The 14,074-nt window shown below is 43.0% G+C and overlaps 1 protein-coding gene across 2 annotated transcripts in view; it reads left to right on the plus strand.

Moving 5' to 3' along the window:
* Nucleotides 1–14,074, plus strand: part of LOC120515896 (C-C chemokine receptor type 4-like) — a 72,694-nt gene that overhangs the window by 45,082 nt on the left and 13,538 nt on the right. Inside the window, exon 1 of one of the 2 annotated variants that reach the window (XM_039737255.1) lies at nt 6,836–6,899. The exons of the other annotated variant lie outside the window; for it this stretch is intronic. The gene's annotated coding sequence lies outside the window, so the exon portion shown is untranslated. Of the gene's footprint in view, nt 1–6,835; nt 6,900–14,074 lie in introns of those variants that run through there. 2 annotated transcript variants of the gene reach the window in all.

The raw sequence follows: 14,074 nt of genomic DNA on the forward strand, positions 1-14,074 counted from the left end.
ACCATCAGTGCTGGCTGATCCTCTCAGGTTTATTCCATCTAATACATTTAACAGCAGATCAAAACGAATGTGTTTTTGAGGACAGCGTAAACCTCCAGTCTGGCGCTTGTACTTATCAAGCATCTCAGAGTAGGAAAACAGTCTTATCTGGATCACAGTTCTCCAAAAGGTGCAAATCTGGTCCTTCTTGCTTGAGTAGGAGTCATACAATTTCATCAATTTTCCTAATTTAAGAAATTTCTCTTAATTTCACAAAGGACTGGGGCAAGTGAGGAGGCAGCAACAAACATCTGGTGCAAAAGTGTGCATTCATTAAAAGCAAAAACGTCATTGTACTGTAATTAACAAATAAATGCTTTTGATAAAACAGTGCAGACAAGTATCCACTGCTAACTGAAACAAAGTTAGAATCCTTTCCATCACCACGTAGTTCTTCTTGCAGGCGAACTTCTCATTTCTTCTTCTTCAGCAGCACACTTGTCACTCCACAGAACTCGGTCTCATTGGCTGTCCCTCTCTGCCACCTCCTTCAGTTCCAACAGTGAGACTAAATGAGCCATCAGTCCCCCCAAACCAGCTCCTTACTACAATGCAGCAGGTTTAACTGTTCCCTCCGTAAAGGCACACGATGTTCCCATGGGATGTTTGAACGATCGATTGCAAACATCCAAGCACTCTTTCTCTTTCTTGTTCTCATTCTCTTTCTCTTTCTCGTTTTCTTTCTCATTCTTGTTCTCTTTCTCTTTCTCATTCTCTTTCTCTTTCTTGTTCTCATTCTCATTCTCTTTCTCTTTCTCACTCTCATTCTCTTTCTCTTTCTCATTCTCTTTCTCTTTCTTGTTCTCATTCTCTTTCTCTTTCTTACTCTCATTCTCTTTCTCTTTCTAATTCTAATTCTTGTTCTCATTCTCATTCTCTTTCGCATTCTCTTTCTCTTTCTCACATTTATTCTCTTTCTCTTTCTCATTCTCTTTCTCTTTCTTGTTCTCATTCTCTTTCTCTTTCTCACATTTATTCTCTTTCTCTTTCTCTTTCTCTTTCTCATTCTATTTCTCTTTCTCTTTCTTGTTCTCATTCTCTTTCTCTTTCTCACATTTATTCTCTTTCTCTTTCTCATTCTATTTCTCATTCTCATTCTCTTTCTCTTTCTTGTTCTCATTCTCTTTCTCTTTCTAATTCTAATTCTTGTTCTCATTCTCATTCTCTTTCTCTTTCTTGTTCTCATTCTCTTTCTCTTTCTCACTCTCATTCTCTTTCTCTTTCTCATTCTCTTTCTCTTTCTCGCTCTCTTTCTCTTTCTTGATCTCATTCTCTTTCTCTTTCTCATTCTCATTTTCTTTCTCTTTCTTGTTCTCATTCTCTTTCTCGTTCTTGTTCTCATTTTCTTTCTTGTTTTCATTCTCACTCTCAGTCTCTTTCTCTTTCTCTTTCTAATTCTAATTCTCTTTCTCTTTCTCGCTCTCTTTCTCTTTCTTGATGTGGCCTACCACTTCGTGGCTGAGTTGCTGTTGTTCCCAATTGCTTCCACTTTGTTATAACACCACTAACAGTTGACTGTGGAATATTTAGTAGCGAGGAAATGTCATGAATGGACTTCTTGCACAGGTGGCATCCTATCACGGTACCAGGCTTGAGTTATGGAGCTCCTGAGAGCAACCCTTTCTTTCACAAATGTTTGTGGAAGTCGTCTGCATGACGAGGTGCTCAAGTTTATACACCGGTGGCCATGGAAGTGATTGGAACACCTGAATTTAATGGTCTGGGGTGGGGGGGGGTCCCAATACTTTTGTCAATGTAGTGTATATCTAAGACATCGCACATGGTTCATGCCTATGATAAGTACTGTATATACTTGCAGATAAGTCGGGGTTTGATTTTACAGTATAATTTCTGTTATTTTATAATGTTGGTAGTATAAGTTGAATGTGGAAAACTCACGCTATTGGTCCAAGAGATTACGATATGCTAACGCCCACCTGAGAGAGCAACCACGGAGCACACGGTTTTTTCTTTTCTATGTATTGTGCCTCCGTGACCACACGGTAATACCTGAACCTTTCTGAAGTGATGTTTGCACTGATTTGTGTTTTTTGTATCAAATACCCTCATACATCTTTATTGTAAGAGCATCCCTCATCTACTGTACAATGGAGCATTCGATCAGAAGAAAATATGAAGCTGGTTTTAAATTAAAAGTCATTGAAGTGGAGAAAGAAATTGGTGACTGCGCTGCTGCAACAAAATTCAATGTGTCTGAGAAACTGGTGCGAGACTGGAGGAGGCAAGAAGATGAAAACAAAATTTTGTGTCGCATTTTTGAACTGTTGTGTAAGTCCAAAGACATGCTGGTTAGGTGCATTGGCGATTCTAAATTGTCCCTAGTGTGTCCTTGGTGTGTGTGTGTGTGCCCTGCGGTGGGCTGGGCTTTGTTTCCGGCCTTGCGCCCTGTGTTGGCTGGGATTGGCTCCAGCAGACCCCCGTGACCCTGTAGTTAGGATATAGTGGGTTGGATAATGGATGGATAGATCGGGTTCTAATTTTATGATCGATTTTTCGGGTTTCAAGACATGCATATATACGGTAAGTCTCTTGGAGTATTAGGGAAGGCGGACTGTGTTGTGTTGTTCATACGGTACTTGTGTGGGTTAAAGTGCTAGGGAATAACGTGCCGTGTACACGTCTTTTGTACAGTACCGTTGTGGCTAGGGTCGAGTGTATGTGTATATCTTCAGTATGTATGCGTGTGTTACTATTATGGTGCAGGAGCAGACCAAATCCAATAACGAACCTGAGGCGTGTAAAGGGTGGACAGACGATAACACAGAAGGATGTTCTGTAATCCTAAGGCCACACGTTCACGTCCCGCCACTGTTGTCTCTCAGGGAGGATGAACGGCCGGGACTTGAGAGAGTTGTGCTTGATCACATGCTGGGCAGCACCACTTGCTATGGAGTCGATGTATTGTAATCCTGAAGCCCCATGAGCAGCTGGGGGTTGAGAGTGGCGTCACCCTGAATAAATAACTCATGAATTCTGTCAGGAGAGGAGAAAGTCTCAGGGAGTGAGCATCATGTTGTCTAGGAGATGCCCTCCCAGAGTTGCTGCTCAATTGACCGTTGGACCAAAGAAGTTCTTCTATTAGTGTGTCTGACAAACAAGGCAGTTCTATAAACACAAGGGCCCAAGTTCACGTACCACCACTTCTCCCTCAGGGAGTATGAGCAGCTGGTGTTTGAGAGGGTGGTATCACCCAGAATGAATTCTTCTAGAATTCACTTAGAGGAGGGGAGATTAGAGATGTTCCATATGTGGCAGTCTTGTAGGTTGATGCCTGAGTAGATGGTAGGCTGAAGTTCTCCTCTAGTACTGTTCTGTGATCCTAAGGCCCCAACCTGACACCCCAAGGAGGACGAGTAGCTTGGGGTTGTCACCCTTATTGAAATCCTCTGTGATTCTCTGAAAAGAGTGGCAAGTGGAGCAAAGCTCAGGGAGTGAGCATGCTGTTGTGTAAAAGACGCCCTCAAAGAGTAGATGTCCAGCTGAAGGCAGTTCTATAAGCACAGGGGCCCACTAGTGCTGGGCGATATGACGATATATATCGTGGGGACGATAGAAAAGTGTCTATCGTCCTATTTCTCTTCTATCGTTTCTAACCTAATTTTATCAATTACTAAAGAAAATATTGCATTAAATAGGTTATGACAAATGAATGATAATGTCTTGTCGCTATGCAATGCATACTCTACCCTTTATATAAGTGAAAATCAAAAATAAAAATGAACTTTTTCGCAAAGAAACTCCATCTTGTGGTTTTGTGACAGTTCAGTTAAATGTCACTTCAAAATAAAGTGGCAAAAAAAAGTATGCAATGATATTTTTGTCAAACTTTTAAGAGAATAACTGGAAACGTACTTTATTGTGGGTGGTTTATCGTGATATATATCGTTATTGTGATATAAAATAATCCATATTGTGATATATGATTTTTCCCTATCGCCCAGCACTAGGGCCCACGTTATAGTCCCACCACTTCTCTCAGAGAGGATGAACAGCCTGGTATTTGAGGGGTGCTTTCACGCTGAAAGAATTCTCCTAAAATTCACTTAAAAGAAGGGCAACTAGAGCTGTTCAATTGGCAGCACCTTGTAGATTGATGCCCGAGTAGATGCTGGTCTGAAGTTCTCCTCTAGTACTATTCCAACTTGGCACCCCACCACTGCTGGTCTCAAGGAGGATTGATAGCTTGTGGTTGTCATCTTCACTGAAGTTATCCAGGATTCTCTTAACAGAGTGGCAGCTACATCAGAGCCAAGGCTCAGGAGTGGGCATGCTGTTGTGTAAGAGACGCCCTCACAGAGTAGATACCCAGTTTACCGCTGGACAGAAGGAGTTGTCCTTTAGTACGGCTGGCTGAGAAGGCAGGTCTGTAAGTGCAAGCAGCCATGTTATAGTCCCACCACTTCTCTCAGAGAGGATGAACAGCCTGATGTTTGAGGGGTGCTGTCATGCTGAATGAATTCTTCTAAAATTCACTTAGAAGAAGGGCAATTAGAGCTGTTCCATAGATGGCACCTTGTGGATTGATGCCTGAGTAGATGCTGCTCTGAAGTTCTCTTCTATCACTATTCCAACTTGGCACCCCACCACTGCTGGTCTCAAGGAGGATGGATAGCGCTTGTGTTTGTCATCCTTATTGAATTCAACAGAGTGGCAAACAGAGGCAAGGCTCAGGAGTGGGCATGCTGTTGTGTAAGAGATGCCCTCACAGAGTGGATACCCAGTTGACTGTTGGACCAAAGAAGTTCTCCTTCACCATGTCTGTCTTAGAAAGCAGTTCTGTAAGCACAAATGGTCTTGCTTGAGTCCCTTCACTGTTCTTGTCTCAGGGAAGATGAACAGCTGGGGTTAACAGGGTGTCCTCCTGACTGAATTCTTCCCTAGAAACAAATGGTGCAATGACATGGATTTGGTCAAATCGAACGCCTGTGTCATGGAATGGGTGGGAAGAGCAAGACAGAAGGAGAGTCTGCTGCTCCATAAGATGCACCCTTACAGGCAGATGCTTGGCCTGAAGTTCACCTCTAGGACTGTTCGGTGATCCTAAGGCCCCAACTTGACACCCACCATTGCTGGTCTCAATGTAAATGGATAGCTTGTGGTTGTCATCTTTACTGAAGTCCTCCAGGATTCTCTTGACAGAGTGGCAAGCGCAGCAGAGCCAAGGCTCAAGAGTGGGCATGTTGCTGTGTAAGAGACCCCCTCACAGAGTAGATACCCAGTTGACCGCTGGACAGAAGGCGTTCTCCTGTTAGTGTGTCTGACAAACAAGGCAGTTCTATAAACACAAGGGCCCAAGTTCACGTCCCACCACTTCTCTCTCGGGGAGGGTGAACAGCTGGTGTTTGAGGGGGTGGTGTCACCCTGAACTGAGTGAATTCTAGAATTCACTTAGAAGAGGGGGATTAGAGAGATTCCATAAGTGGCACCCTTGTAGATCGATGCCTGAGTAGATGTTAGGCTGAAGTTCTACTCTAGAACTGTTCGGTGATCCTAATTCCCCAACTTGGCACCCCACCACTGCAGTCTCAAGGCAGACTGACAGCTTGTGGTTGTCATCCTTTCTGAAGTCCTCCAGGATTCTCTTAACAGATTGGCAAGGGCAGCAGAGCCAAGGCTCAGGAGTAGGCAAAGAGCAGATGCCCAATTCACTGTTGTATCAAAGACTGACTAAGAAGGCAGTTCTATAAGCACAGGGGCCCAAGTTTATGTCCCACCACTTCTCTCTCAGAGAGTATGAGCAGCTGGGTGTTTGAGGGTTTGCTGCCATGCTGAATGAATTCTCCTAGAATTCACTTAAAAGAAGGGCAGCTAGAGCTGTTCCATAGGTGGCACCTTGTAGATTGATGCCCGAGTAGATGCTGGTATGAAGTTCTCCTCTAGTACTATTCCAACTTGGCACCCCACCACTGCTGTTCTCAATGTGAATGGATAGCTTGTGGTTGTCATCCTTAATGAAGTCCTCCAGGATTCTCTTTATATGGTGGCAAGGGCAGCAGAGCCATGGCTCAGGAGTGGACATGCTGTTGTGTAAGAGTGGATGACCAGCTGACCGCTGGACAGAAGGAGTTGTCCTTTAGTATGGCTGGGTAAGGCAGGACTGTAAGTGCGAGTGACCATGTTAGAGTCCCACCACTGCTATTGTCTCTGGTGGGTCGCTCCGCCGAGAAGGGGGGCTGCCGCCCTGAGCACAGAAAAGATCAAAGGACTCACACACACTATCTGCAAAGTGATCTCTTGCTCTAGCGAGATACTCAGCTCTCTCCTTTTTAAGCTCAGCTCATTTTAAGTTTATTGTCACATGTGCAGGGTGCAGTGAAATGTTTATGTGTTTAATAAAATGAATAATTCTGAGATTCTCTTGATACCTCTGGACCTCAAGTGGGTTTACACTTGACCTGATAACCTGTCCTCATTTTGCAGTATGCACACAAGCAAGAGTACGAAGGTCTGTAGACCCTCCAAATATGTCACGTGAAAGGCACCCTTGTACAGACTGGTGGGTGTTTGGGCTTCAGCACTTTAGATCACTTTAGAGGTGCAGAGCAGACATCACTCCAGGGTGACATGGATTAGCTCTGCATGCAGCCCTGCGTTCATTCAAAACCACTGAAGCAGTGGTGCAAATAAAAAGAGAAGAGGAGCAAAATGTCTTGGTTTTAGTTAATGTCACCACTGCTTGAGAAGAACAGCTGACAAAGAACGAAAGTCTCAGAGAAGAACAGCTGACAAAGAACGAAAGTCTCAGCAGAACAGGAAACGCACTTGTGCTTAAGGCGTCGTGAGGCTTCACCACCTAAAGTGACCAGGACAGCAAACTCGGTGGCAGCGCCTATTAACATGTGAGTATCCTCTAGTACCACTTTATTTAATTAGGGCACAATTTAAAATTTATGTTTGATTTACATACTGAAGTAGCTTGTCAAAAGAAAAACTGTCAACGGTGGCAAGAGCGCATGAAGCCTACGCTAACCATTTGAAATCTTCTTCAGCTTATGGTAGATACTGTGGTAGAACTGCCTTCAGACGGCTCCAGCTTTCTTTTCTTTTTAATATTTGAGAGTCACATTTTACTTTATATATAAATATGTTTCCATGTAGATTCAACACTACAGAAAATAAAATGCTAATGTACTGTTATTCTCAGTAATTTATATTCAGGCCTGTGTAGTAAAATAATTGAGATGTCAGACAATTACTTATTTTATAACATAACTGAGTTATCTTCATTATGAAGCTTTTAAAAATGAATCAGGAAAAGTAAAATTTAAAGTAATAAATGCAATAAAGAAAGACGCCTAACTGAGTAATAATCACCTCTGCAACTACACTTAGTCGGACTTAACACCAAAGCCTCTGCAAATGTCTGTTCTTCATTTAAATAAAACTTCATATCATTTAAAGAAAATGTTTTAAGTTAAAATACAATAAAAAAATCAACAACATCTTCTCATTTTGTTGAAGAAAAAATAAAATGCAATAGCAGAATTCACTGAGTACATCTGTAGGAATGTATAGCATGAAGTAATAACTACAATAACATCGATCTATCTATCATATAGTACAATGCCTTTTGTTCTATTATATAGTGCTTTTCATATCTATCTGTCTATCTGTCGAACCTATTAGGTGACTTTTCTAAGTCTGTCCTATATAATGCCTTCTAATCTGTTATATAATATCATTCATATTTATCTATCCATCCATCCAATTTCCAACCCGCTGAATCCGAACACAGGGTCACGGGGGTCTGCTGGAGCCAATCCCAGCCAACACAGGGCACAAGGCAGGAAACAATCCCAGGCAGGATGCCAACCCACCGCAGTCATATTTCTCTATCAAGCCCAAATTGAGTCTTTTTTTTATCATATATTGTGTTTTCCAGTGTATTATGAAGCAATACCCGCAACAATGTTGGACTGGTCTATCTATCCATTATATAGTGCCTTTCATATCTATCTATCTATCTATCTGTCTAGTGCCTTTCATATCTATCTATCTATTTTATAGTGCCTTTCATGCCTACTATCTATCTATCTATCTATCTATTATATAGTGCCTTTCATATCTATCTATCTGTCTATCTGAAAAGGCAATTGTGATAGGCTGTGTCACAGGCTTTGTTATCATGGAAGAATAAAACGGTTTATTGCTTTTCTTTTCATTTTACAAACAGTTTTATGCACTCACCTTCATCTATCTATCTATCTATCTATCTATCTATCTATCTATCTATCTATCTATCTATCTATCTATCTTGTTATATAGTGCCTTTCATGTCTATCTATCTATCTATCATATAATGACTTATTTTTCCCTATTTTTTTATTTAATGCATTACTTCTTCAGTAATGTATGTAGTTATTAAAATATATTCCATATTGCCACCGTTTCTCATTGACTTTTGTTTTCATTTGTTTATGTATTTTATCTATTTTATACACTCACTTCCTTGTATGTTTACCTTTCATTTATCATATTAGACATATTCTTATTGGCTTGTTTCTCTTTTAGATTTGTATTTAATTTTCATAGCTCCTGGTTATACTCTCTGTGCGGTGTGTATGTTCTCCCTGTGTGTGTGTGTGGAGTTCCTCTGTTTTTTTTTTTATCTCCACAGATGGCATTTTAGGTTCATTTCTGATTTTCATTTAAACATTTATTTAATTCATATAAACATGATTGTGTGTGTGTGTGTGTGTGTGTGTGTGTGTGTATCGGTCAGCTCCTCCAGAGTTGTTTCCTGCTTTGTGCCCCGTGCTGCTGTGATTGGCTTTGCACCTCCATGACTCTCAGAGACTTAAAGAGCTCCATTTTCCCCGTCAACCTGCTTCAGATAAACAGATTAAGACAATGGATGGTTAAATGTTATGTTTTTTGGTTTTCATTTTTAATGTCTGTATTTATTCCCTTTCAATGTTATCACTGTCATGCTAAGAGAAAAGCCCCTTTTAGCAGCACAGACACCTAGAGATGCGTCTTCTCTTCAAACTCGCAGCCTCTCCATGGCTTTGCCCTCCTGCACTCAGACCAGCAGGCTTCACCCTTTCGGACCTAAAGATCCACCAGGATGTGGCTTGGTATTTTAATTTGCACAAATTCAGTTTTCTAGTCATGCCAGTTATGAACAGTCCCTTATGAAAAGGGTGCTATATAGGCGCCCAACCCAGCAGAAAGAGACAGGGAGGCACATGTAAAAATAACACAAATTTATTGTCTTCACCTGTGGGGCACGTCTTCTCCGTGTCCCACAGACTCAGCACAATCTCAAAAGCACAAAGTAAAACACCACCAAAACAAAACACACTGGTCTTCACCACCGCTTCTCCCGGCAAGCGTTGTCCTCCTCCTCCTCCTCGACTTCCTCATCCTCACCCCCTCCTCCTCCTCCTCCCAACTCTGGCTCCTTGAGAGGTGGATGTCAGCTTCTCTTTTAGCCCACCCAGAAGCGCTCTTTATATAACCCTTTCCAGTCCACACGGGCTCGTTAAGCTGTGCAGCTCCCCCTGACGGTGGCCACGGAGTCCAACACGTCTGAGCTCCGAAGCCCCTTGCCTGTGGCCGTAATGCAACCCAGGGGGGCTGCCACCACACGTTCTGGGGTCAGTAGTGTGTAGCCCATGGCAAGTCCCCCAGACCAAGTGTCGAAGGGGCGTCCCGGCTGGACATGAGCCCCGGCCATCCATCACACCCTCATAATATTACATATAAAAATAGTGAGGAAAGGGAAAAATAAACCCATAAATGCTCTTGTTCAGTGTTGTACAAAAAGAAAAAAAACAACCAGAATATATTTAATAAAACAAACTACATGAAAAAACAAACCCCACAGCCATCTTTAACAGTTACTGCACGTCTCCGTTGTGTTTGGGAATGACTATGTGCCACGTTTTTTTAACAGTGGCATGACTTGAACTTTATTGAAACAGAAGAAATGTGACGGATGAGAGGAGGCCATTCAGTCCATCAGGCCTGTTTGTTTAGCTAATAGCTCAGCTGCCCCCAAGGCCTCATCCAGATTCTTCTTAAAGGTTCTCCGGTTTTCTGCTTCAACTCCGTGTCTCGGTAGTTTTATTCCAGACTCTCAACAACTCTTTGCATAATGAAGAGCTTCCAGGCTTCAATCTTCCTCTTAATTTCCACTGATGTCCTTGAATTTGTGATTCACACTTAAGCCAAAAGAATGTTGCTGGATGTGCTTTTGATCGATGCCTTTGAGGATTTTGAAGACCTGGATGAGGACCCCACTCAGTCTCCTCTGCTCGAGACTAACAGCTTTAATCCTCTGTGTCTGTCACAGTGCGACATGTCTATAAGTCCTGAGAGGTTCCTGGCTGCTTTCCACTGCACAGCTTCAGGTGCTGCGCTGCCTTTTTTGTGACGTGGCCACCACCACCACTCGCATGTGTGGTATTGTATGAGGAAGTCAGGAATGGCAGAGAAGTACGTAAGATGGGTACAGGATATGTATGAGGGAAGTGCGACACTGGTGAGGTCTGCGGTGGGAGTGACGGATGCATTCAACGTGGAGGTGGGATTACATCAGGGATCGGCTCTGAGCCCTTTCTTATTTGTAATGGTGATGGACAGGTTGACAGACAAGATTAGACAGGAGTCCCCATGGACTGTGATGTTTGGTGATGACATTGTGATCTCTAGTGAGAGTAGGGAGCAGGTTGAAGAGACCCTGGAGAGGTGGAGATATGAGAGGAGAGGAGTGAAGGTCAGTAGGAACAAGACAGAATACATGTGTGTGAATGAGAGGGAGGTCAGTGGAATGGTGAGGATGAGGGAGTTGATGAAGGTGGATGAGTTTAAATACTTGGGATCAGCAGTACAGAGTAACGGGAATTGTGAAAAAGAGAGTGCAGGCAGGGTGGAATGGGTGGAGGAGAGTGTCAAGAGTGATTTGTGACAGACGGGTATCAGCAAGAGTGAAAGGGAAGGTCTACAGGACGGTAGTGAGACCAGCTATGTTATATGGGCTGGAGACAGTGGCACAGGAGACAGAGCTGGAGGTAGCAGAGTTAAAGATGCTAAGATTTGCATTGGGTGTGACGAGGATGAACAGGATTAGAAATGAGGACATTAGAGGGTCAGCTCAGGTTGGACGGTTTGGAGACAAAGTCAGAGAGGCGAGATGGCATTGGTTTGGAGATGTGCAGAGGAGAGATGCTAAGTATATTGGGAGAAGGGTGCTAAGGATAGAGCTGACAGGCAAGAGGAGAAGAGGAGGTTTATGGATGTGGTGAGGGAGGACATGCAGGTGATGGGTGTGACAGAGCAAGATGATGCAGACAGGAAGATATGGAACAAGATGATCCACTGTGGCAACCCCTAACGGGAGCAGCCGAAAGAAGAAGAAGAATCACTTCTGTGCATTGCTTAGATGATGAAAACGTTGTGACAGCATAAACTCCCTAACTCCTCTTCAGAGTTTGCTTCTTGTAGCTCAGTGTCTCACATCGGGTGTTTATAATCGACATTCCCTTTGTCCACATGTAGTGTAGCACTTTGCAATTTTCCATCACATTAACCTTCATTTTTCAAGAGTTCACTCAGTTCTGAAGCTTTTCCAGAGCTCCTCGAATTCTTTTTGTCGCCTCCTCAATGTCTGCCATACCTCCAATTATGGTGTCATTTGCAAATTTCACAAGTTTATTAACTACAACGGAACCAATGTCATTAATATACGAGGTGTGGCAGAAAAGTAATGAGACTGATTTTTTATTTACCAAAGTTTTTATTTTTTTCAAACATCAATGTTATCCCCTTGTAGTTCCCTTGGGCAGCCACACACCGATGGAGACGTTGTTCCCACTGTTGGTAGCAGCGCTGGAAGTCTTCAACCGGTATGGTCTTCAGCATGTCCGTTACACTCTTTTGGATGTTTTTTAAAGTCCCGAAATGACGTCCTTTGAGGACATTTTCAGTTTAGGAAAAAGAAAAAAGTCACACGGACTGAGGTCAGGTGAATAAGGGGGCTGGGGAACCACAGGAATGCGTTTTAAGGTCAAAAAGTCTGTTATGGAGAGGGCAGTTTTTCGGCACCATTTTGGCACAGACCTTTCGCATGTGCAAATGTTCAGTCAAAATTTGATGAATGGTAAATCTGTTCAAATTGAATTGTTCACTCAACATTCTTAATGTTAAACGACGGTCTGATCTCACAAGAGTGTTCACACGTTCGATGTTTTCATTGGTTTTCGAAGTTGAAGTCCTCCCTGAATGGTGTTCATCTTCAACGTGTTTTCTGCCTTCCAAAAATGATTTGTGCCAGCGAAAAACTTGAGCTCAGGATAAAGAATGTTCCCCATAGGCCTGTTTTAACTTTTCAAACGTCACACTTGCCGTTTAATGGCACAACGTTGCTCCAAATTCCGCTGTTCCATTTTGCATGACGCACAACCAAAAACACAACTTCGCTAATAGCAGTCACAAAAATCACGTAGTTAACGGAAGGAGTTGAAACTCGCACTGAGCTATGGGAGGGTACTGATACACGTGCTCTATCAAGGACAACAGCGCAGCGTTGCCAGATCGCTTGCAGTGTTGCCAGTCTCATTACTTTCCTGCCACACCTCGTAAATCAGAAAAAGTAATGAGGGTCTAAGGACAGACCCATGAGGGACTCCACTGATGACCTCACTCCACGCAGAGTAAGGTCTATTGCTGGTAACACAGCTGATTGGGTCCTCAGGAGTAGGGAGCCGGGCAGGGACCTCCTGACTCACGTGCCAGTCTCCGTTTCTCGCTCTACCTCTGTGCTTTAGAGTGTACTTTGCCTCCGCTTAGCTAGCAATACCTGTTTGTTTATTGATTTTTAAAGTTTGTCCCGTTTTACTGCTACAGGGGTGGAGCTGCAAGGGACGGCTAGTATACAACACACAGGGAGATTCACTCGAAAGAGGCCCTGAATATTCTGTAATAACTCTCGTGAGGGCAAAGCAATCTGAACGAAACAACGTGCAATGTGCTCCTCAGCATATCAAACTTCAAATGTGATGACGTAGGCGCCGGACAGCCGTCATGACATTTACCCACCGTTTGCAACTTCTGGGTGCCTACTGCCCGTACCCCTTCACTCAGTCACTCTTCGGGATGTACAGTATTGAGCAGCACATCTTCATGGTGCGAACCTATCGGGTCACCAATCCGTTTAAGCGATGTCAGAATCAACTGGATCGTTGTGAGTTAAAGGAAGGTGGAGCAACGTTTCACACATTGGCAAGAAGCCTGGCAGAAAATGAGTACTTCTTCGGCAACAGGGTCATTTCAAAGGTCGCCTAATCTGACACCACCAGACTTCTTCCTTTGGGGTCTGCTCAACGGAAAAGTCTATTGGAACAAACCGGGCAACCGTGGATGATTTAAAGGGAAACATCCAACGTGAAATTGCTGCTATTTCCCCTGAAACGCTTGCCAATATGTTCAGGAGCCATGAGCGCCACGTCAAAATGTGTCTGGCAGAAAATGGAAACCAATTCCAGCATCGCATGTAATGCAATCGATTACACGTACGTCAGGGTGTTTGTTTGGTTCAGATTGCTTCATCACAACAGAATATTTGGGGCCTCTTTCGAGTGAATCTCCCTGTGTAATATAATAATAGACTATTTACACAATAAACAATACATAATATATTAATAAACACAATATGAGATACATGACACCATCACCACATTATATAAAAAGATAAAATGTAATTTGTTTACTGAATGAGTAAAGGTATTGCTGATGTGCATCATCTCTCAATATACAATTTAAAGAGTAATAATTCCTGAACTGAGACCCCCTTGTTCCATGTATGAGCAGCACGGCTCAGACACAGAGACGTCCCCTCACTCCTCGTCACCACACGTGTGTCGTCTCCAGCTTTTCCACAGCCCTCTTAGAAACTGTTAAGGTCTTACAAAGTTATCAACCCAATTCTCCTGAAAACAATAAACACTGTCGGCCATTTATACATCTTGAGAGGGTCCAGTGCGCCCAGATTTGCCTTTAACAGATTCTATAC

Source organism: Polypterus senegalus, chromosome 15 (assembly GCF_016835505.1).
Source record: "Polypterus senegalus isolate Bchr_013 chromosome 15, ASM1683550v1, whole genome shotgun sequence".
In the NCBI taxonomy this organism is placed as follows: Eukaryota; Metazoa; Chordata; class Cladistia; order Polypteriformes; family Polypteridae; genus Polypterus; species Polypterus senegalus.